This window comes from Nannospalax galili, unplaced genomic scaffold (assembly GCF_000622305.1).
Source record: "Nannospalax galili isolate Female #2095 unplaced genomic scaffold, S.galili_v1.0 scaffold452, whole genome shotgun sequence".
In the NCBI taxonomy this organism is placed as follows: domain Eukaryota; kingdom Metazoa; phylum Chordata; class Mammalia; order Rodentia; family Spalacidae; genus Nannospalax; species Nannospalax galili.
This window is the reverse complement of record NW_008333659.1, coordinates 1,962,868-1,985,694: the sequence shown is the minus strand read 5'-3', so window position 1 is coordinate 1,985,694 and position 22,827 is coordinate 1,962,868. Positions and strand designations below refer to the sequence as shown.

The 22,827-nt window shown below is 37.7% G+C and overlaps 1 protein-coding gene and 1 pseudogene across 6 annotated transcripts in view; both read left to right on the top strand.

The window, feature by feature from the left end:
* The window catches only part of Dgkb (diacylglycerol kinase beta), a 772,948-nt gene that overhangs the window by 501,944 nt on the left and 248,177 nt on the right, over window positions 1-22,827 (top strand). The window lies entirely within an intron of this gene.
* Window positions 13,945-20,506, top strand: LOC103730162 (annotated as a pseudogene).

Below are 22,827 nucleotides of genomic sequence, written 5' to 3'. Positions count from 1 at the left end.
AAAAAATGGGGGCACCTTAAATGGGGATACCATGGTGGAAGGGTTAGACAATGTGAGAGATAAATAATGCCTAGGTAGTTTTAAAAACCAGAGGGAACCATATTAGTCCAACAACCTAATGACAAATTATACATACCAGATCAAGAAATATATGCTAGGTAAGGTTTATCTGAGAACAACTGGTCTTTGCCCAAGATTTATCTACATGACACACGGTAATTAAAAATACCAGACTGGTGGAACTAACCTTGCGTGGTTAACAGACATACTTTGAGGCCTGTAATAATCCGGTCAGAGGGACATAAAGGACACTTTTTGCTCCTTGCCCTCCTAGGTTGACTAGTTCCAGGGAACTATGAGCATCTCTCAAAACATATGTATTTTTTAAGTCTCTTCTTTAGCAACAGATTTTTTGACTGTACACACTTTGGTAATAGAAATTACAAATAATAACAATACAAAAATAAACTTCAGAAGAATAAGTATGCCTTCATCACTGTTGGCTGGGATGGAGCCCTCCTGTGATATTTTTGAAGGGCAGACAAGCAACCTCTGAAGTATAGTGATACTGTGTCGAAACTAGATTCATCGTATTTAGAAACAACTGGAAGCAGACTGAATACAATTGTAATTTTCCTTTTAGGTAAATGGAACTGAAGAGGGTAATATGATTCAGTAAATTGATAAATGGGATTAGTTGTCACAGTGCATTTTTAAAAATAGGTAAACATATTATATCAATATTTTATATACAATTTCTATAAATATGCTTATTATTTTCCCAGGAGGCTCTAATAGCTTTTTTGGATGCTAAGGAGTACCTGAATTGAATTTTTATGGCCTACTTATAAACTCCTAAAAGAAGGGTTTAGAATGGAGACATGGTGAGACATTAAATATCATCACTGAAATAGGTACTTTTGAGTCCTGTACTTGTTTGAAAATAGTAACAGAGTTTTTCCCCGAGGTGCATATTCTTTAGCGACATGTCTGAGTGTGGCTAACTACAGCAATGCTCTGTGTGCCTGCTCAATGTTGCTACTAAACACCATTTTCCATTATCACCATATTCTTTTTTCAGAACTTTCAAAATTACTTTACCCAATACAGTGTCTATAAAAATTGCATTTTGGAACTGAGTGCAAGTTTTCCATTGATTAAGACTGAAGACAAAACGCCTTCTTTTGAAATATGAAAAATTTTAAAAATTTTTACAAAAACTTTATTGAGAATTTCATACATCTATATAAGGTGCTTTGATCAAATCCATGCCCAGCTCCCTCCCCTCCAACATTCTCCCCTCTCAAGAGGTAACCCTAAAATCTTTTAAGGATTAGATACAAGCTCCCAAATACTTTTGACATTTTTGGCCTTTGGAACAGAGTATGTTGCTAAGAGGCCCAAGGACATTTTGACTTTTAGCCAAGAAACTAACTACATTTCTTTGGGGTCTTTTTGCCATAACTGCCTAGCCAATTCCTACCTCCTATTCTTATCACACCATCTTCTGAAGGGGTTATCCAAATTGCCAATAGGGAATAGGGATGCAGACCGCTTTGGCTTCTCCATGCTGAACAGGGACACAGGGTGAGGCAACTGGTGTACCCCTTCAGTGGGTCTATCTAAAAGACTCCAAAATTGCATAGCTCTTGTCTCTAAGGGAAGAACAAAGTCCTTAAATCACGAATAGGAGATGTGAAGGAGAAGTAAAGGCAAGAGTAATTAGCATTACAAGTTCTAGACAGGGAACTAGAAAAAAGAACAGGACAGTTTTCAAATGTTCATATGAGAGTCCATTGGAGTTTCTTGACAAGGGCTTCCAAAAGCATCCCTCTATTGGGTTCTTCCTCATTTTGAAATATGAAATTTTAGAAGTGACCAAAGACATTTGAGTAACTTGTTGAAGGATAAATGTTTTCCCCCTTATCTAAGCAGAAAAATACACATACTAATGAAAATAACTAATACATTGCCATAATGTTTTATAGTTTACTATGTACTTTAAAGGGAATTAGGGAATTCTGAGAAAAATTGTGAGAATTGTGTTATCTACAATTATCATTAATTATTGATTATAGATTATGAAAGTCATTTTGTTTATAGTTAAAAGAATTAGCAAATGACAATATAAGGCTTGGCCATTTGGAAATAGTTTGTAATCACTATGTATTTTAAATGAATTGTTTCAATTCTGAGTAAAATCATGAGAGTTATCTTTATGATTATCACTATTCCTTAATTTTAGATGATGAAAATCATTTTGTTTACAGTTAACTGGCAACAAGTCTTGGCTGTTTGGGAGCTATTGAGCACACAAATGTATGACTTTCCCTATGGCACAGTGAAACTTTTCAATGACTGAATTCTCAAAGCAGTAATTTTAAACATTAAAATGAGAAAGTTGTTTGTAAAGTAAGATCTTGCTTTTTGCTTCTCATTGGCCAGAGAGAGTTTAGTTACTTAATATTTCAAGTGAAATGAATCAGTATCTCAGCCATATGTGGGCAAAGCTTAAATTTCAGGTTTATTATCAATGAAGCTGAATGTGATTTGGAAATGAACTGAAATTTCTGGGATTATATCATATGCTGAGTAGAAAAGAAGGAGAGTTGCACTTTCTCTTTAAAATCTACACATGGATATATTTCTCAGTGACAATTAATCACGGACAAAGAAGACCTGCTATTGATGACAGTAATATAGAACCAGAGAGCCTGCTGACTTACTATTAGACAGGGCCTATATATGAATTTTTCCCTAAAGTGATTTTCTGGAAGTTCTGTGAGCAGACTATTTGAAACAAATCCAAGAAAATTTTGTAGATTATTGCAATCCATCTTTAATTCAGACTTCATAATATTTTTCTAGCTAATCATATAAGGGCTTTTATTTTCACCTATTTTCTTAAAGTACAACTCTTTTAAACATTGGTTTCTCATTTCAAGGCCTGCATTTTCACTAGAAGGTTAACTAGAGGAATAATATTGATATTTGGCCCTTTGATGTTTCAAGTTGGATGTATTTAAAAACTCAAACATACCTAGCAATTAGCAGCAGATACCTAGCAATTAATAGCAGTGCAGGCCCCATTACTGTTATTAAAGAAGTCAGATGACCACTTTCATATCCTTACACCAGCAAGATTCAGTGGTCATTTTGCTCTTTGATCACTGTGAGACTCACAGATATTATTGAAGAAGTCACATACCTACTCCCATGTCCCAACACCAAGCAGACTCAGTGAAGGTTTTGCTCTGTGATCTATGCCAAGCACATTTCTTTTCAGAAGCCAGTGGAACAGTACAGAACACAAGGTCTTAGAGCCCAGAGATCTCATAATCACAAAACAAGGACAAGGCTTTGGCATTTGAATCTCAGTTCATAATAAGGTTCACATAGAGCTGACTGGCAGACTAGATACCTGTAGGTCAGATCATTTACTGGTTTTCCTCTTCATGTTTCATTCAACTTTGAGGACACCTTCACTTCTATTCCAATATATATTTTCAATGTAGACTCCTTTTCCTTGAATAATTTCAACAAAGGTTCAAAATTAACATTGAGTGTCTCCTAATAACATTTTCAAATGCTCTTCAGTTACATAAAAAATTCGATCAGAAGATCACAATTTCTTTTACTATATCTAAGAGCCAAAGAGAATGCTGATTTGAGCTTTTATAAGATTCAAAGTTTGAATCTCCAAAACACAACAGCTTTATAGTTAACTGAGGCTTGAGCAAAGAAATATAGGCCATGTATTTGCATGTGCATGTCCTAGTAAAATTTTGTATTCAGCATAGATGTAATCATATTTTTATGTGTTCTGAACTAATATATATCATGCTAAGAAAATTTACTCAGATTATTTTCCCTGTCTACCTTTCTCCTATAGGAGAAATAGATTTGTATAAGTTTATCTTCTATTTTCTCTTCTGGTTGATTTTTTTGCAATTTTCATGTAATATACTTTGATGGTATTTCGATCCCCACCCCCATCTCCACCTCCTTGTGTTGTCCCTCACCTAGTTGAATGTGCCTATAGAGTAAACTTGTGTCCCCAAATGTCTTTTAGTGTGGGTTCATCCACTGGAGCCTGGTTAACCTACCAGGAGTCCCATGCCTGGAAAAGATTGCCTCTGTCCATCCCAGCAGCCATCTGTTACAACTATTTTCTTCGGTGAGGCTGGAGCTTCTTATGCCCTTTTTCATGTCTATGCTGGGATTTTGTCTCGTCTGAGCTTGTGTGAAACTTGTGCATGCTGTCATCATTACTGGGTTCTGTTGTCCAGAAACCCCAGTTTCCTTGTGGTCATCTACCACCTCTGGGTCTTACAATCTTTCCACCCCTTTGCAATGATCCCTGAGCCATGGGTGTGGGACCAGAAGTTCCAAATAGGCGTCCTTCAGGGATAAACACTCTACAGCCTCTTGTTTTGTGCCCATGGGAAAGTTGTTGGTTTCTATGTTAATCACCATCTGTTACATAAGGAAGCTTCTCCGGTGCAGGTTGAGATGCATTAATCTATGCGTATAACAATTTCATTAAGAATCACTTTAACATACAATACCTATTTAGCAGAAAACAAGTATTAGGTTCTTTTCTATGTCCTCTGACCTATGTAGCTTCAGTTTCCTAAGCCTAATATCAGTGTCAGGTATAGGCTCAATCCTGGGATGCAGACCTAAAATCCAATTAAAGAGTAGTTGATTACCTCCATAATATTAGTACCACTATTGCACCTGTGGGCACATCTTGCAAGGCCAGTTGTTATTGTGGTTCACAACATTCACAGCTAGGTAGGATTGATGACTATTTTTTTTCCTTCTGATCGTTTACATAGAACCTTCCAACACTATGAATGCTAGTTAATAGACATGAGGCTCTGAAGTCAGAAGCAGCTTGATTTTTCCTTGTTTGTTTTACACCTCATGTATGTAGTGTCTTCAGCAGTGAGGTCTTACCTTTCAGTTCTGGTGGGTAACCAAGAGCACGGGCAATGGTCAGTATTGTTTGAGGGTCTATAGGAGGCACTGAGGCTTTCTTTTATTTTCTATTAACCTATGGTGTCTAGAAATTGCAATGTCCCCCTGTTTTTACTCCTTTTAATCTCTTTTTACGGTGTGTGTGTATATGCTTTATTAAGCTTCTATAGTTTCAGGTTTCCACATGACTTTTTCTCAATGTCTGTAATATTACTTATCCCTTCCTATAGTCCCTCCTCTGCTCTGCTGTCCAATACCCCACCCCATTTAAATTAACCCTTCCTAACCTAATGTTCCCTTTTCCTTCTTCATAGCATTAAATTTCTACCACCAGTCCCAGAAAGCCCCCCCATGGCCATTTATTAATTTCTTGACCGCTCTGAATTTTCAAGTAGAATTATGCATATCAAAGATTTCAAAGCTAGCCAAATTTCAAGCTTCCAGGTCAGTTCCTGCTCCGCTGCTTTAAGTCCTGTATCCAGCTATGAGAAAGAACATGTGATATTTGTCTGGAGTCTGGGTTACCTCACTCAAGATGATTGTTTCTAGTTCCATCTATTTTCCTCCAAATTTTCATAATTTCCCTTTTTTAAAAGAGTTGAATCACATTCTATTATGTATATGTACCATATCTTCATTATCCATTCACCAGTTGATAGATATCTAGGTTGTTTCCAATTTCTGCATATTATGAAAGGGTAGCAATGAATGTAGATGAATAGGTATTTCCATAGTAGCTGAACATTGATGAATAGGTATTTCTGTAGTAATGTATAGAGCCTTTTGAGTATATGGCCAAGAATGATATGGCTGGATCAGATCTACTTTAACTAGAGATACAGACTCTTGTTAGCTCCCATGTGAGTGTGATGATAACTTAACCCTGGTCCTCTGTCAGAGCAAGCAATGTTCATAACTGCTGAATCATCTCTCCAAACCCTGACTTTTCTTTCTTTTTTTGAGAAAGGGTTTCACTGTAGCCCCAGCTGACCTGGAACTCACTATGTAGACCAGGCTGGCCTGGATCTCACAGAGATCTGCCTGCCTCTGCCACCTGACTGCTGGGGTTAAAATGTACACTGTGATGCCAAGCAAGCTTTTCTTCCTTAAAGAAATAAGTGCATAATATAGCCAAGACATTTTCCTTTCTCTAGTAAAAAGGTTTTGTTTTCTTTTCTCTCTCTTTTGTTACTGAATAATAAGTACATTAGGTTGCATATCCCAAAGACACAGGTATTGAGAATGAATTGTTCATCTGAAGTTCCAGAAAACATTCTTCCATGAAGTTCACTTTAAATTTTTATCTAGAATTATGATAGCCAAATTTCAGGTAGTAGGCTACCAGGTCAGTTCCTGCTCCATTGATTGTTTCACGTCCTGTATCCGAAGTTTGTCCTGTCTTCAGCAGTAGGGTCTTATCTCCTAGATCTGAGAAATAACCAAAAGGTTTGAGAACAGGCTGTGTTATTTTGGGAGTCTCATGAACCACCCTCATCAACCATTCAAAAAGAGGTCTTTTCTGTCTAGCACTGTGTTCCTTGCCAAGCAGCTCCCAGGTATACATATTCACTAATGTTCATATACTGTATGTGCATTTCTCATGGGGTTTCGAGGACATCACATTTCCCTCTGGGCTTCCTAGGCCACAAAGGTTCATTCATCTCTATACTTTTTCCTCCCATCCAGCCTCCCTCCTCCCTCTCTAGTCACAGGGCCTGCATTATCCCTTCCCTCCCCCCAATAACACCTGCCTCCCATGATCCCCCCCACCACGGCCCCTTGCATGTCCCTTCCTCCTTTTCACCCTGCTGAAATAAATACATAATATAGTCAAGACATTTTCCTTTCTCTCTAGGTACAAAGGTTTTGTTTTCTCTCTCTTTTGTTACTGAATAGTAAGTACATTAGCTTGCATATCGCAGAGACACAGGTATTGAGAATGAATTGAGGCACAGGTATTGAGAGGGAAATGTGATGTCATCGAAACCCCATGAGAAATGCACATACAGCATATGAACATTCACTCCCACTTTCCCACCTCGCCCCTGGCAGCATCTGTTCCCTACTATTTCCCTAAATTTGGCTATCACAATGCTAGATGATGATATGCAAGCTGCCAAGGGAGAAAAACAATCAATGCTCCAACTCAGCCCTAAGGCCTAATAACCATAACGACTTGCATGGCTAACTACCTCTATTGGTGCAGTAGTGTCACGGTTATCTGGAAATCAACAGCTATATAGTTGGACTTAAAGCCTTCTCAATAGGAGCGAACTTATGGCTGGCACTGTAAACTCAGCCAAATACACATGGCTAGAGAGGACATAAATCTTAGAGAAAACCATATCTCTTTCATATCTCTAGAGAAATGAAATTTTTTACTATATGCTAAATATGGGTCCTTATATTTACAGTCAAGCATACCACACACACACACACCACTCATCAAAGACACTTTTTTTAAACAGATGGAGGCTACTGCAGAATTGCATAACTGTTCAGACACAGAGAACATATGTCTGAGAGATGCCCAGTACTAGGTGACACATCTCCAGTTGAACCTCTACAACTAAGGCTCATGGAACATAGCAGAACAAGGAGAAGAGAGAAAACTAATGCATCTCTCAACCCTCACTAGTAAAACTTCCTTATACAACAGAGTGTGGTGCACACAGAAGGCCACCACTGGCCAAGTTTTAAAGAAGAAGAGATGGCAGAGTGATAGGACTCTTGTATGGAACCTCACCAACCAATGGCTGTAATAGTCTTGGCTGGTTCTTGAATACAAGGAAGCAGAGACTTTCAGGCCAGTGGAAGCTTGCACATGTGAGCTTGTGGCAGTGGTAGCATTGAACACAGGACCCATGCCAAGTCAAGTAAACAGGGCTCAAAGTGGAGGAGAGAAATGGATGGAGGGCTGGCACTAGCCACAAACTATTTAAGACTGATTGCTACTGAGTGAGGGAGAGTATGCCTTAAATATGATCTCTAGATGGGCTTACTAGACTCCAGTAGACGCATTTACACTGGAGGACATCTGGGTACAAATGCTTGACTGGCTAGGATTTAATGTATGGTGGAATACATGAGATCTAATGAGGGGGATGGAGAGGGTGTGAATCAGGGAGGGGGTCTAAATTTGATTAAGAACTGTTGTCTGAAATTACAAAATCTCAGTAAAAAAATGAAAAGAAAACAAAATAAAAATTACTCACTAGAATTTATGGAGATTTAAGTATATTATATGCGTTGAAAAATAATATTATCAGAAACAATTTATTATACACCTAATTTTTCCAATCCTAATGCAAAAGTTTCAACAAAAATAAACTGAAAATCAGGTTCCTTAAACTGTATAAGTGATCTTTAATCATTTTAAATGCAATTTAACAAATTTTTCTATTAGAGTTCAAGAAGAATTTTCCTAGGTGAGATACAGAAGGAAATTACTCACAATATATCTCCAGGACTGTATTCTGAATCATTCGATTCCTTGGAACTCTGACAGTTCTTTCTAATTCAGATTTTCATAGTTTAACTCAATAAGCCAGAAGAGCTGCATTTTTTTTTTTGATTTTTCAAGTGCTTGGTTGTTTCAACAATCATATGTTTTTCATAATTTTTATCTTATTCTCATATAGTATCTACATATAGTAATCTCAAAATATGCTTAAACTGAAATCTCTGAAATCATGCAATTACCCATGATTATAATATATTTAAAATGTAGAACCCCAAAATTTCCAAATGAAATGGATATTAGAAAGCACCTAGTTATTACAAGAATGGTTAGAACCACAGGGAATTAAATATCTTCCCCAGGTAGAAGTAATCTAATAGAAAACAAAAAGTACAAAGTACAATAACGTTTGTGTGATCTTAGCTCTTTCCTATGCGTATCCATAAATCAGTGACCAGTAAGGAGACTAGGAACTTGTAGAGTAGATGTCACTGCACGACCTACACAAAGGGACAAGTGTCCACCTAATAATGTCTTGTAACTGAAGCGTAGTCTGATCCATTGAAATCACTGGTTATAATTTTAGAAATTTTGAGTGAATCATAAAAAGGAAATGTTAAATAAATTCACTTGCTGCACCTTGCTAGAGCATAAAAAGTCCCCTGTGGACAGTCAGACATAAGGCTTTTGTCTTGTATCTGCCAGTGATGAAGCAGAGTGTCACTTAATAAGAATTTCAGGCTATAGTTTCATCCAGCAAGTATATTAAGAGTTTTCCTCTGTCATCTGTAAATCTCTCATGAGATGGATTTCTATAGAACTGTTATCAGGGAAAGTGGAAAGATACACAGTACATAAATAAAATACACTGACTTCATCATAAGGGACTATGCAGCATGTTACCAGAACTTTTTATTTACCATCTGTAAATGGTATAAAAGCTCCACACATTCCTCAGTTGACAACTAAGTGGATTCTACTTGAAGAAATGAATGAACCTAAAGACTTAGAAAGTGTAAGCTTGTGGTCAAGATTCACATAAGAAGAAATTTTAGAAGCATCTATTTTATATACTGTTTACACTTTGCAATATTAAGAAGCAGTGGTGTCTTTTACTTTCCAAAGGCTCAGAAGTTATCCACATACTATAAAACATGCTTGGGAAGCAACATCATAGAATTTAAATCACTTAGATGAAATAAAATCAAAGCAAAACCTCTTTAAAAATACATGAATATCATTTGACTCAAAGTTAATCATTGCTCTGATGCATAAGGCCAAGCTAATTTTAATATATACCAGAAAAGTCATATTCAAAAAGATTCATGCATGTAGTTATATATAATCACTTTATGTATTCATTATTTTATATGCATTTATCCTATTTATTTCTACAAATATGTCTTTGAACTTCTAAACCTATTCTCTACTGCACTCTAATTTAATGTTTAAGCATAGATCACATCGAAAGTCTCAAAATCACTAGCTACTTTCTTTACTATATAGTTGTTAAAAAATTAGGATACAAAAGATAAAGTTTTAATAGAGAAGTTACTGAAGGGATAATGTCAACTGACTCAGCTTGTCAGAAATGTTAAGTGGCCTTCACACATCTCTGTGGCTGGAGACTGTCATTTCACACTCCTGTCAACCCACTTAGTGGTTAGTAGGAATGTGTGGAGATTCCATCCCCTTTGCAGAGACCCACAATTAAAAGTTCTGATAGCATCATCCCATACAGACACTTAAGGTTAAAGTGACATTTCTTCTTTTGTTTCTTACTGTGTATCTTTCCTCCTCTTTTGGTAATAAAATTAGAGAATTTTATTGTAAGAGGTTTATAGATAACACAAGGAAGCTCTTTAAATATACAATTGTATAAAATTGAAGCCTGTGTAAATGAAAAAGAGCTACTCTTTATTATTGGCCAAGACAAGACCAAATTTTGTGCTTGACTGCTCAGGCGGGGTGTTTTTTAAAGGGACCATACATACATATTATACCATCTCCAGCCTTCTTAAAGATGCCTCAGGGATCTTCTTGAAATGTTAATTATTCAAATAATATTTGCATCACCTCCCAAAAAAAACCAGCCTGGTAAACTTTGATAAACTTTGCCAAGCCCTGCATATCCCTTACACTTACTTGTCTCAGATTTTAGCTTCCCAGTCATTACAAGTGAGTGTTTGACTTTCAAAGCACTAGACATGTGGAAAGCACATACACTTTCCCCGAATTCATCTACTTCATCTTTTTAGTGATGTTTAGAAAAACTTCATGCCTTTTACTACAAATCACTTGCTCTTTCTCTCTCTCTTTTTTTTTTTTGATTAAATGTATTTTTTGTCACTTTCATCCATGCACGTATGTAGTGTATTCTGATCACACTCGCCTACCTCTGTTATCCCCTGACCCTTGTCAACACTTTGAATCCCTATAAGCCTTCCTTGCACATTCATGCCTGTTTGGTTTGTGCTTGCTTTTGTTTTGCCAGCTATTGAGATTAACTAGGCCTTCCTCGGGAGCACGGGTATGGAGTTATCCACTGTGACATGCTGAAGCCAGTGACTCCCTCTCCCTCAGCATTCATCCAAAGCCATAGGTGCTCTGAGTTCCTGAGTGCAATGGTCATGTCACGTCCAGAAGAAAGTTTTAGAGTATTCCTAGTCACCATCTGGCTCTTATATTATTACTTCCTTTTCCTCCACAATGTCTCACAAGCCTTGGAGACAATAATAGAGATGTCACATTTAGGACTGAGCACTCTAATAGTCACTTATTCTCAGCACCTTGAGCAATCATGAAACTCTATACTTAACAGCATTCCCTACCAACAGAACTTTCTTTGATTGCAGTTAAGAGCAATATTTGTAAACAGATATAATATTTAGAAGGCGGTTTGACAACATGTCCATTTAGTAAAACAGCAGCAATAAGTTTCTTTCTAGGGCTTAGGACCTTCTTAGCCACAGGCTTTTGACCCGGTTCGTTGTACCAGTCATGAATTCCTTCCTGTGGAGAGGACCTCAAATCCAGTCTCCAAACTGTTGGATAGCGCCATAACAGTCATGCTATTTTTGCACCAGCGGGCACATCCAACCTGGCAGGTTTGTAATGTAGCATGCAGGGCTCATCTCCCCCAACATGTGCTATCTTTAGCAATAGGCTCTTGCTATCAATTGTTGTGAGCAACAAACACTTTTCTTTTCTTATATAAATCCTGAAAGACCATGATCTTCTAAGATTAGAGGATGCCTGATATGTTGAAAATGGAATGAATATTGTTAAAAGTAAATAGAAGAATCTTTAAAATACTGAATAAAAGGGCTTAATGGGCAACTAGCCTTTAAGCTATGAAAGCAATTTCCTCTTCCTTACACACTCATAGTGTTTCCAGTAAATGCAAATTCCATTTTAATTTTCCTCACTCATAAGTGTGTGTATCTTTAGCAGGGAAGCCTGTCTTAGCTTCCTTTCAGGAGTTAATGCCCCATCACATATTTTTCTATCACATTTTGTCTTTGTAGCATTATTTTAGCCGCAATTTGAAATAAAATTTTGATGTTATTCTACTATTGTCTCTTTCTCCAGTGGACTGCTTGCTATATAACAACAGTTTGCATTTCTCTATTCTTTTTCTGTGTTATATAACTCTGTGTTCAATATGCTATAACAGACGCATGCATACACTATCACGTATCTTCGGGTATGATACAGACATAAATATATGCCATATATATACATACACATATAGGTATACATAGAAAATTGTGGTAATAAAGCACATAGTATTTATAGAAGTGGATTGATTAGAATATTGTACTTCCTGGAAATGTTTACTAAATAATTTCATTCATTTTTTATGTCACTGCCACACATTTCACTGTATGAGTCTGATATACTAAGCCAATGCCCACTTATTTTACTTCTAGAGTTGATACCTTGGTTAGTATCTTCATTCATTGGGTTTTGTTTATATCTATAATGGTTTCCTTGGGAAAAAAAGACAGGAGAGAATGATGCCATCTTATCAGTTTTCATCTGATGAACAGGAATCATATGTCAGAAAACCTGCTAAGACGAGCATGTAGTATTCTACTAATTCTGCAGTCATGTATTAAGATAGTCATTCTGATATCCTTTACAGGGAAAGATAAGCTACTGCCCTTCTGATAGCAAGCGGGTGATGAATCAACAGTTTAAATCCTAGACTCTGACCCTAATAAGACTTGTTGAATAGTAGCCCTTAAGCAGCTTGATGATGTTTATTGCCAGATGTTCTCTGAGGATTTATAGTGATATATGGATCTACACTCCATCTGAACCATCACTATGATTAAAATTAGAGAATAACAATTTTACCATTTGAAAACATAATCATTTCAATGTATATCTATGTGTGTGAACACAAGTAAAATTCAATGTATTTTGATTATTCTTATAAGGCATATGGTTTTACCTTTCACCATTTTTTTATTGGTATAACTTCTTTAATATAATTAATTCATCAAATCTTCTATTTCTGCACACCAATTATGTGTCTTTTATGTTATAAATATTTATTCATATGGATAACTCTTTTTTTTCATTTTGGTGTTTGGGGTATCCATTTACATGTGTATTGCTTTAATATTGCAATCATTTTATCCCTTTTATGTAGCAAATTCATATAATTAAATTTTTTACTGTATCTGAGACTTGACTTTTGAAACATTCAAACAATGGATAAATGTTAACTAAGTCCTGAAAGAAATGTGCTTGCAAATATAAATTATAAATCTGGTTGGTTATATAAGCGAATGTAGATAAAATCTATTTTGGATACGTCTTGCTGAATAAAAATGTCTTAGAGATAGGAATAGCAAAAAGGTTTGAAATGGAATGAATGTACACATGAGAGGAATTTGGAACAAAAATGAATAGAAAGTTATACAGAACTAGACTCTATAAAAATATGCTGCTTTATTATAAATTTTAAAATATGTTAAGTTTCTCTGAAGGAAAATTATAAAAAGAAAAGAGTACATATGTAAACAAGCTTGGTGTAATGAAAAGTTCAGAAAAATTGATGGATGAATATAGCAGATAATTACTTATGCATATGGAGGTTTGTTTGTTGTGGAATAATAGTGATTTATTTTAATTTCATTTGGTTTGTGCCCAATGACTATTGACTATCAAATATAATAAATTTGAACCATTAGTCAGATGAGTGAATGGAGCAGCAGGGCAGAGCTGTCAGGAAGTGGAAATCAAGAGTTCGCATTTCTAACATGCTAGCAGGGTCTGTCTATGCAGTTGTGCAGTTGACCCAGGAGACACATATGTGGAAGAAAGTGCAGACTGAAAACAGAAGACACCCAGAGCCTAGCTGTGATTATATTAATTTTTGTAGGCAGAGCCTACAAAGAACTGAGAAAGAAGTAGAAGGGAAACTAGTATTTATTAGATTTCTCTATGAACTAATGACCTTGGTGAGAGTATTTTCATAAAAGTATGGGATGAAGGCCATATTGTCAGAAATGAACCATCAAGGAGGAGAGAAGAAAAAGAATATGAAAAGTGCTTGCAATGGCTGCTATTGCGAACTTGATCCTTCCTTTTGAAAGCACTAGGTTTCTTACATTCAAAAAATAAAGGTTTTGCTGAAAACCTAAAAGTACTACTTGATAAGTCTTTGGTTTGGAGCATTAATTCAAGGTACTGTTCAACTCAAAACGATGGGGAAACATGCAAAATGTCAAGCACGAAATCCATTTTTATTAAACAAGAGCCCAAAGCACCATCTAGTCTTCCTTCTCTCAATAATAATGGTAAAGTCTTCCAAACAAATGATAAAGAAGGAAAGTGAGAAGAGACCTGCTGATAAAATGAAGAAGTTGATATTCCAAAGAAGCCTAGATTGGAGAAACCAAAGATAAGATCTTCTCTCATTAATGTCCAGACTAGCAAGGATTTAGCAATGGCTGACTTTTCTTTTTATTTTTTTATTTTCATCGAGCTTTTTAAATTTCATACAACATTTCCCACTCAAATCCAGACCCCCTCCCAAATGTCCTTCAGTGTAAAGGCATTCACTGGTATCTAGTCAGTTGTATGTAAGTCACTCTCTCCCTCATCCAGGAGCAATCAGTCACAAATAGTTCTCAGTGTAGTACTGGAATGCCACCTATTTCTTGCCTCCCTGTTGGGCCCTTGTTTAAGTGAGCTGATGTGGGTCCTGCACTCAGTGTCACCAGTGCCACAGACTCACATGAGCAAGCTTCCAGTGGCCTGGAGGCCTCCACCTCCTTGTTTTCATGAACAGCCCTGGCTCTTATCCTCCTCCTCTTCTGCAGTGATCCCTGAGACACCGGTGGATGAGGTTCCATAAAGGAGTCCCATTCTACACTCTACCGTCTCTTATTCTCCAAAACATGGCCAGTTGTGGCCTTCTGTGTGCATCGCACTCTGATGTACATTGAAGCCTCACTAGTGAGAGTTGAGGGGTGCATTAACCCTCTCTCTACCCATTATTCCACTATGTTCCATGAGCCTTAGTTGTAGAGATTCGACTACAGATGTGTCACCTAGTACTGGGCATCGCCAAGGTGTATGCTCTCTGTGCCTGAGCAGATGTGTAACTCTGCAGTAGCCTCCATTTGTTGCCAAAAGAAGCTTCTTTGATGAGAGCTGTATGGCATGCTTGTCACTCTAAGGGAGGTCTCTTCTGTCTGGCACTGAGTTCCCTGCCAAGCAGCTCCCAGGTATACATATACATTAGTGTTCACACACTCCATGTGCGTTTCTCATAGGGTTTCTAGAGCATGACTTTTCTCTCTAGATTTCCTAGCCTTATCTCCAATCTTTTTTTTCTGCCATCTGGCTTCCCTCCCCCGCCCTCTCCCTCCCTAGTCAGAATGCGCTGATTGTCCCCACTCTGCCTCCAATACCCCCAGACTCCTGCCATCTTTCCTTTCCTGACTTCTCTCCTTCCCTGCACCGTGGTCCCTTGCATGCCCCTGCTGCCGATTACTCCCATTTTTTCCATCTCCCTCAGGTAACCTCTGTTCCCTACTATACCCCTTTCAGGTTGTTTCTTCTACGTTACCTCCATGTATCCTTTGCCTTTACCTGGCTCCTTGTGTTATATCAGAATTTATATGGTCACATATAAGGAAATGGTGTTACAAGCCACAAATGAGTGAGAACATACATCAGTTGCTTTTCTGTGTTTGTGTTACTTCACTTAGTATAACACTCTCTAACTCCATTTACCCGCAAATTTCATAATTTCATTTTTATGGAGAACTCCATTGAATAGACAAAACCACATTTTCATTGACCATTCATCAGTTGAGGGACATTTAGGTTGTTTCCATTTCTTAGCTATTGTGAAGAGAGCAGCACCAAACATGGATGTACAAATGTACAGGTATCTCTACGGTATGATGAGTCCTTTGGGTATATTCCAAGGAGTGGTATCACAGGATCATATGGAAGGTTCATTTTTAATTTTTTGAGGGTTTTCCACACTGCTTTCCATAGTGGCTGCATGAGTTTGCATTCCCACCAGCAGTGAATGAGCATTTCTGTTTCTCCACATCCTCTCCAGCATTTGGAGTCTTTCATTCTCTTGATCTTGGCCTGTCCTGTCTGACTGGGGTAAGACAAAATCTTAAAGTGGTTTTTATCTGCATTTCTCTACTTAATAAGGGTGTTGAGTATGCTTTAAGGTGCTTCTTAGCTATTTTTATTTCTTCATTTGAGAACTCACTGTTTAGGTCTATCACCCAACTTTTTATTGAGTCATTTATTTTCTTCTTTCTTTTTTTGAGTTCTTTGTATATTCTGGCTATTAATCCTCTGTTGGATGTGTAGGTGGTGAAGATTTTCTCTCACTCAGTGGGTTTCCTCTTCCCTTTTTTAGTTGGTTCTTTTGTTGTGCTGAAACTTTGTAATTTTTTTTTCAGAAATGGTATTTCATTTATTTGATGAAGAGGGAGATTAAGCCACTTTCATTTATTTTCTTCAAATCTCTCAAAATTCTTTTCCCTCATTTTTCCAAAACAACACAAAGAAACATATTTGTACAAAAACTATATATTATCCCCCCTGCCCCAAACTGGGTGGCTGTATTGCAGGAATGAAACCAGATAAAAAACATGAAAAAAGTCACCACTTACACTGGAGAATTCAGGTATTTTTTAGGTTACCAATACATTAAAAATATTTCCATTTGGATCTTTTAATCTGGAAAGTGATCACATTGAAGACCTGAGGTTACACAGGACCACAGTATGAACCAGAATCCCACTCTCTTATCCAGGACTCCAGGGAGAAAGGTGAGCATTTGGAGTAAATTTCCTTTGGGAGACTAGAGGGATTTAATGAGGTCCCACTTACTGATTGTGGACCTTATCACCTAAGCAGTTGTGTCTGATTTAGAAAGTCGTTTCCTATGCTTATAACTTGGAGGGTGCTGCCTATGTTTTCTTCCAGAGTTTCAGGTCTTATATTTAGATCTTTTATCCATTTGGAGTTGACTTTTGTCAAGGTTAAAGATAAGGGTCAAGTTTCATTTTGCTGCAGGTGGAGATCCAGTTTTGCCAGCACCATTTGTTGAAGATGCTATCTTTCTCCATTGTGTGTTCTTAGCATCTTTGTCAAAAATCAGGTGGCTGAAATCATATGAACTCATGTTTGTGTCTTCTATTGTGTTCTGTTGATCTACATGTCTATATTTTTGTGCCAGTACCATGCTGTTTTTATGACTATAGCTCTGACATATAATCTGAGATCTGGTATGGTGATCCCCCAGCATTGTTCTTTTTGCCCAAGATTGTTTTGGCTATCTGGGGGTCTTTTGTGGTTCCATACGAATTTTGGGATGATTTCGTCAAGCTCTGTGAATAATGTCATTGGAATTTTGATTGGGATTACATTGAATCTATAAATTGCTTTTGGTAAGATAATCATTTTCACAATATTGATTTCACCAATCCATGAACATGGTAAGTCTTTCCATCTCCTAGTTTCTTCCTCTAACTCTTCCTTTAGAGTTTTGAAATTTTAACTGTAGAGATCTTTAATGTCTTTCATTAGGTCTATCCCTAAATATTTTATTTTTTAAGGCTAGAGAATGAGTGGTTTTCCTTGAGTGCTTTTTCTGATTGCTTGATATTGGAATATAGAAAGATTGATTTTTGTATGTTGATTTTGTATCCTGCCACTTTACTGAAAGTATTAATAAATTCTAACAGTTTTCTAGTGGAATTTTTGGGATCTCTTACATATAATATCATATAATATCAAATAATCTGTTGGATTTTATCAAATGCCTTGTCTGCATCTATTGAGATGGCCATGTGGTTTTTGTCTTCAAGTTCATTTATTTGTTTTATTACATTTATTGATTTACATATGTTGAACCATCCCTGCATCTCTGAAACAAAGCTGATTTGATCATGGTGGATGATCCTTTTGATGTGTGTCTGTATGCAATTTGCAAGTATTTTGTTGAGTATCTTTGCATCTGTGTTCATTAAGGATATGGATCTGTAGCTTCCTTTTTTATTGTATCTTTATGTGGTTTTTGTATTAGAGTGATGCTGGTTTCATAGAAGGAATTTAGGAGTTCTCCCTCTGTTTCTATCTTTTTGAATAATTTAAGCAGTGCTGGTTGTAGATTTTGTTTGAATGTCTGGTAGAATTTTGTTGTGAATCCATCTGGACCTGAGCTGTTTTTAGTCAGGAGACTTTACTGTTTCAATTTTCTTATTTGTTATGGGTTTGGTGGTGGCCATGATTTTAGAAATTCATTCATTTCTTTTAGGTTTTCAAATTTAATGGAGTATAGATTTTTAAAGTATTCCCTTAAAATGTTTTGGACTTTTTTGGTGGCTGTTGTGATGTTTTCCCTTTCATCTCTGATTTTGTTGATTTGGATTTGTTCTTTCTTTCTTTTGGTTAACTGGACTATGGGTTTGTCTGTCTTATTTAACCTTTCAAAGAACCATTACTTAGATTCATTGGTGTTTTGTATTGTTTTGTTTCTATTTCATTAATTTCTGCTCTGAGTTTTGTTATTTCTTCTCCTCTACTAGCTTTGGGAAAGGTTTGTTCTTGCCTTTTCAGAGTCTTGAGTTGTACCATCAAGTCATTTACATGTACTCTTTCTGATTTTTAACATAGGCACTAAGAACTATAAACTTCCCTCTTAGGACTGATTTAGGGTGTCCCGGAGGTTTTGTTGTGTTGTGTACTCATTTTCATTTTGTTCCATGAATATTTTTATTTCTTTCTTAATTTCTTCTTTGATCCATTCATGATTCAAGAGTGTGTTGTTTGCTCTACATGAGTTCATGTAGTTACCAGAGCTTCTTATGCTGTTGATTAGGCTTTATTGTACTGTGGTCTGATAGAAGGCATGGGATAACCTTTCTAGATTTGAAGAGACTAGTGCTGGTTTCTTTGCCGTAAAGGTAGGATTGGTCTATGTGTATTGTTTGTGGACAAATGACAGTGGCATCTGGTAATCAGTTAGTAGAGTGTCAAGAGTGCCACAATCTCTATGACCAAGTTCACCGTAAACCACAAGTGACTCACAAGGATGTGAATGACCTTCGCCTGGTGTGAAATTGAGCACAATGCACCAGACAAATAAAAAGAATGGTTTAAAAAAATGAAAAGCTCCTTGAAAAACCATGATTGTTTCAGCAGCTCCAGTAGTCAAGGATATATTAGTTAAGGAAGCAGAAACTAAACTCAAACAAGAGACAAACTTCCTAGCATTCAAAAGAACAGAAGTTAAGACATCCACTGCATCCACTGTTATTTCATGGCATTCTTCAAATAACAATGTTTACTCTTTAGTAACTAGTGGCTTAATTGGATGGGCAGATTTGCAGTCACAACTTACTCTGCAGATCCCACAATAGCAATATTGAGCTCAACAGCATAAAACAACAGCGGAAAACCTGATACACCACCAGCTAACCAGAAGTCTGTGTGTTTGACTAGTCTGGCAACATCATCTACAGATGAATAGGTTCCAAAATAGGTTCAGGTAACAGCATGACTGTGGGAGACAAGCTTGAGCCTAGGGTGAAAGTCTTATTGACAGCCATATAGCAGGCCTGAGGCAACGGCCCAACCGCTGGAGCCACAAGGAATGCCTTATGACATTTGCTCCCAATGGCAGATCATGAGACTGATGCCTAGAGCTCGCCAATCCCTAATCACCACCCTTGGAATCCAAAATTGCAACACTTAGATATTGCAATAGTCAGGGTCACTTGGTTTCCAGGAATCCAGGCTCTATAATCTGAAACCCAGCATGCTAATGAGGCATCCTACCTGCTATTCTGTGATAGGATACTAAGTCTGTTATGCTAGTAAGATGCTGTCTGTTATGCTAATAAGGCATCCTACTTGCTGTGCTATGACTGAACCACTACCCCTATATAAGCTTGTGCCTTCCTGCAATAAACAAGACCTGTGTCACTGAACCTGGTCTCCTGTATCTGAATGTGGCTCCACTGACACAGTCTCCTCACCAGCCCTGGGGTCCAGGACTGGGCAGAAGCAGCAACGACAGAAGATGGCAAAGGGCAGACAGAAGAGCAGCCTCAGCCCAGGGCAGGCAGAAGAGCAGCTTCAGCCCAGTGTGAGTGGAGGAACAGCCTCAATGCCCGTGAGAATGAAGGAGCAGCACCCATGAGAATGGAGGAGCGGCTGCAGCTGGTGGTGACCACACATGTCCCCCACAGTACCATTGAAACCACCTCCACTGCTAACCTTAGGCAAGACCGACCTCAACCACTCAGTTAGTGTGACAATACCAGCAAAGTAGATCTTGCTAGTCCTAGAAATTTAGTTCCAGGAAGCAGCAGCCAGCTGAGTAAGAATGGAAATTGTACATCAGGGCCCAGTGGAAGTACAGTGGGCAAAACCTCATCAGAATCCAGCAGCAGTCCCTCAGCATCTCTTAAAGGCTCAACTTCACATGAATCACAGTTCAATGCTATGAAGCCATTATAAATGGTCAAGAAGAAAGCTGCCCCAAAGAAGCTCAAAAAGTAAAGTGACTTTTTGTATCATAGTACTCTGAAGATTTAAAAAGTCCGTAATAGTGAAAAGCATGTAATATACCATAACACAAATCCCGAAAACTAAAAAATAAAGTTGAACCATTAAAAGTTAAATGTCAAGAAAGAAATGAGTTAGTATAAAATAATAATGTAGTTAGGCATAGTAACTGTTCCCGAAAAGGTATTTTACCCTCACCTCAGTATAACAAGTTACTCAAATGACTTTCATTCAGCCAAAAACCCAAGTAAAGCTAATAATGTAATCAGTTTCACCTGGCAAAAATGATTTCTTTGTGTCATGGTCCTTTCATACCCTTCATCATTTCTAGGCCCAAATCCTTCGCATAACAGTAAAGAAACCCCTTAACTATTGGCTTATTAACATGATTAATTCTAACATTCCTTAATTCTATGCTTCCGTGATCAGTGTCCAAGCAGTAAGCATTTCTGAGTTGCCTCCTGACACTTAATGACACTAAATAAAGGCACATTTTTTTGTCAGTTTCTACACTCATTGACTAAATTTTCAGCGACATAACTACTAAACTCTGAAAGAAAGATGGTGCTTACATTACCAAAAACAGTCTTGCTGTTTCCTCACGTCTGCTTCTGTGGAATTGTATGTTTTTCTAGGGTTTTCCATAAGTAAGAGTCTAATGACTAATGATTATTCATAAACCCCTTTCAACTAGATTTTCTGCTCTGTTGGAATGTGAGGAAGATGGCTTTTATTTTTTCATTTTCTTGCAGATCTGTCCAGACTGTTCTGTGTGTTGAGGGCACTGAGAGGAGAAACACATAGTTTTTGATGTCTAGTATATTTTCTTTCTCTTCTGTTTCTCTTTGTTGTCAGTGTCTATTGATCTCCTCACTCATTGCCAGTGGTCTCAAGGGAATATTGAAGCATCTGGCTTATGGCATTTGTTGTCCTTCTTTTTATCATAATTTGAATTTTTCCATCTATCTTTAACTGCAGATCTTGCTGCATGGTTGAGTAATATTACACAGTAAAAGAATAATTAAAATCCTGTTTTCAATTTGAGTCATACAGTGTATTTTGACCAATGGAATGGTGCCTTAAGGATTGTGTTTAGTGTTTAACAGTATAGCTTGATTTCTAATTTCCTGTCACAATAAAGGAAAATACTTGAGTAGTTTTAGTTTTGCCTCCCTGAGCCTGACTTCTAAAGGGAAAACACATAAAGAAGACCTAAGTCTTGGACGAAAATTCTACTAGCAATCTGCAGCAGAGTGAGGCACATGAGAGGCCATCTTATAACAGCTTAATAGAGACAAACCAGAGAAAGGAGGGGTGCACGAGCCCATCCCATAACTAAATGCACGAAAATCAGAGCAGAGAGAAACACATGAGTCCATCCTATAACAACTGAATGTACCTACAACCAGAGACCCATGAACAACAGAAACAATGTTATCTGAGTGAGTGTGATTTTGGAGGTTGGTTGTTACTTAGAAAAAATGGCTAGGCGAAACCATAAATATTTTTGACATTTCATGAATAAATTGAGGACAGATTTTAAATTCCTGTAAGCATTTTTCTTACTCCCTAAAATTGTAATGATTGCACCTGTTGAGGCAGAGGAACTGTCCTTTTCATTGTGCTCAGTCACTGCCTGTCAGTCATACAGTAGAATGCATCATTTCCTTCACCATCTCACTACTCATCTCCCATTTGTGCTTCTGCAAGCTACAAGTAGCACTGACTTCCTGTTGTGGCTAGCCTTGAACTGCTTCTCCAGCCTGTTGGGAGTCTCATTCCTAAGGAATACCAAGATCTTTTCTGCCTCAATTTATCCTTCCAAATACTTCTATGTTGGAATGAACTTTTGTCTTTTTGCAATGGAAACTCCTTCCCCTTCAGGTTTTACCCCAGTGTCATCCTTCCCCTGCTGTGATCCAAACTTCCTAAGCGAGAGAACTGATTTTATAAAGATTAAATAGCTGGCATGAGTTAGTCATAAAATAATGTAACTTACTAAACACTTAAAAAGTTGTTTCTTCCCGCCCTCAGACCTCTCTTGGGGTAAGTCTATGTGCAGCCCTCCGCGCCTTGACTCCGCCAGCCGCGCTCACCCTTCCATCTCCCCCACTGTTCTCTACTCCTAGCTTGGGCCCTGTGCCATTCCTAGTCTCGGGGCCCCAGACACCTGGGGCGCCAGTGCTGACTCCTGACCCTGTTCACCCCGACTGGCTTGGTGCCTTCCTTGGGCCCCAGGAGCACTGCCTCTAGACCCGGCCCCGCCCTCACCTCTCTCTGCTTCCCTGATCCTGCAACACCCGCCAGCCTCTTTC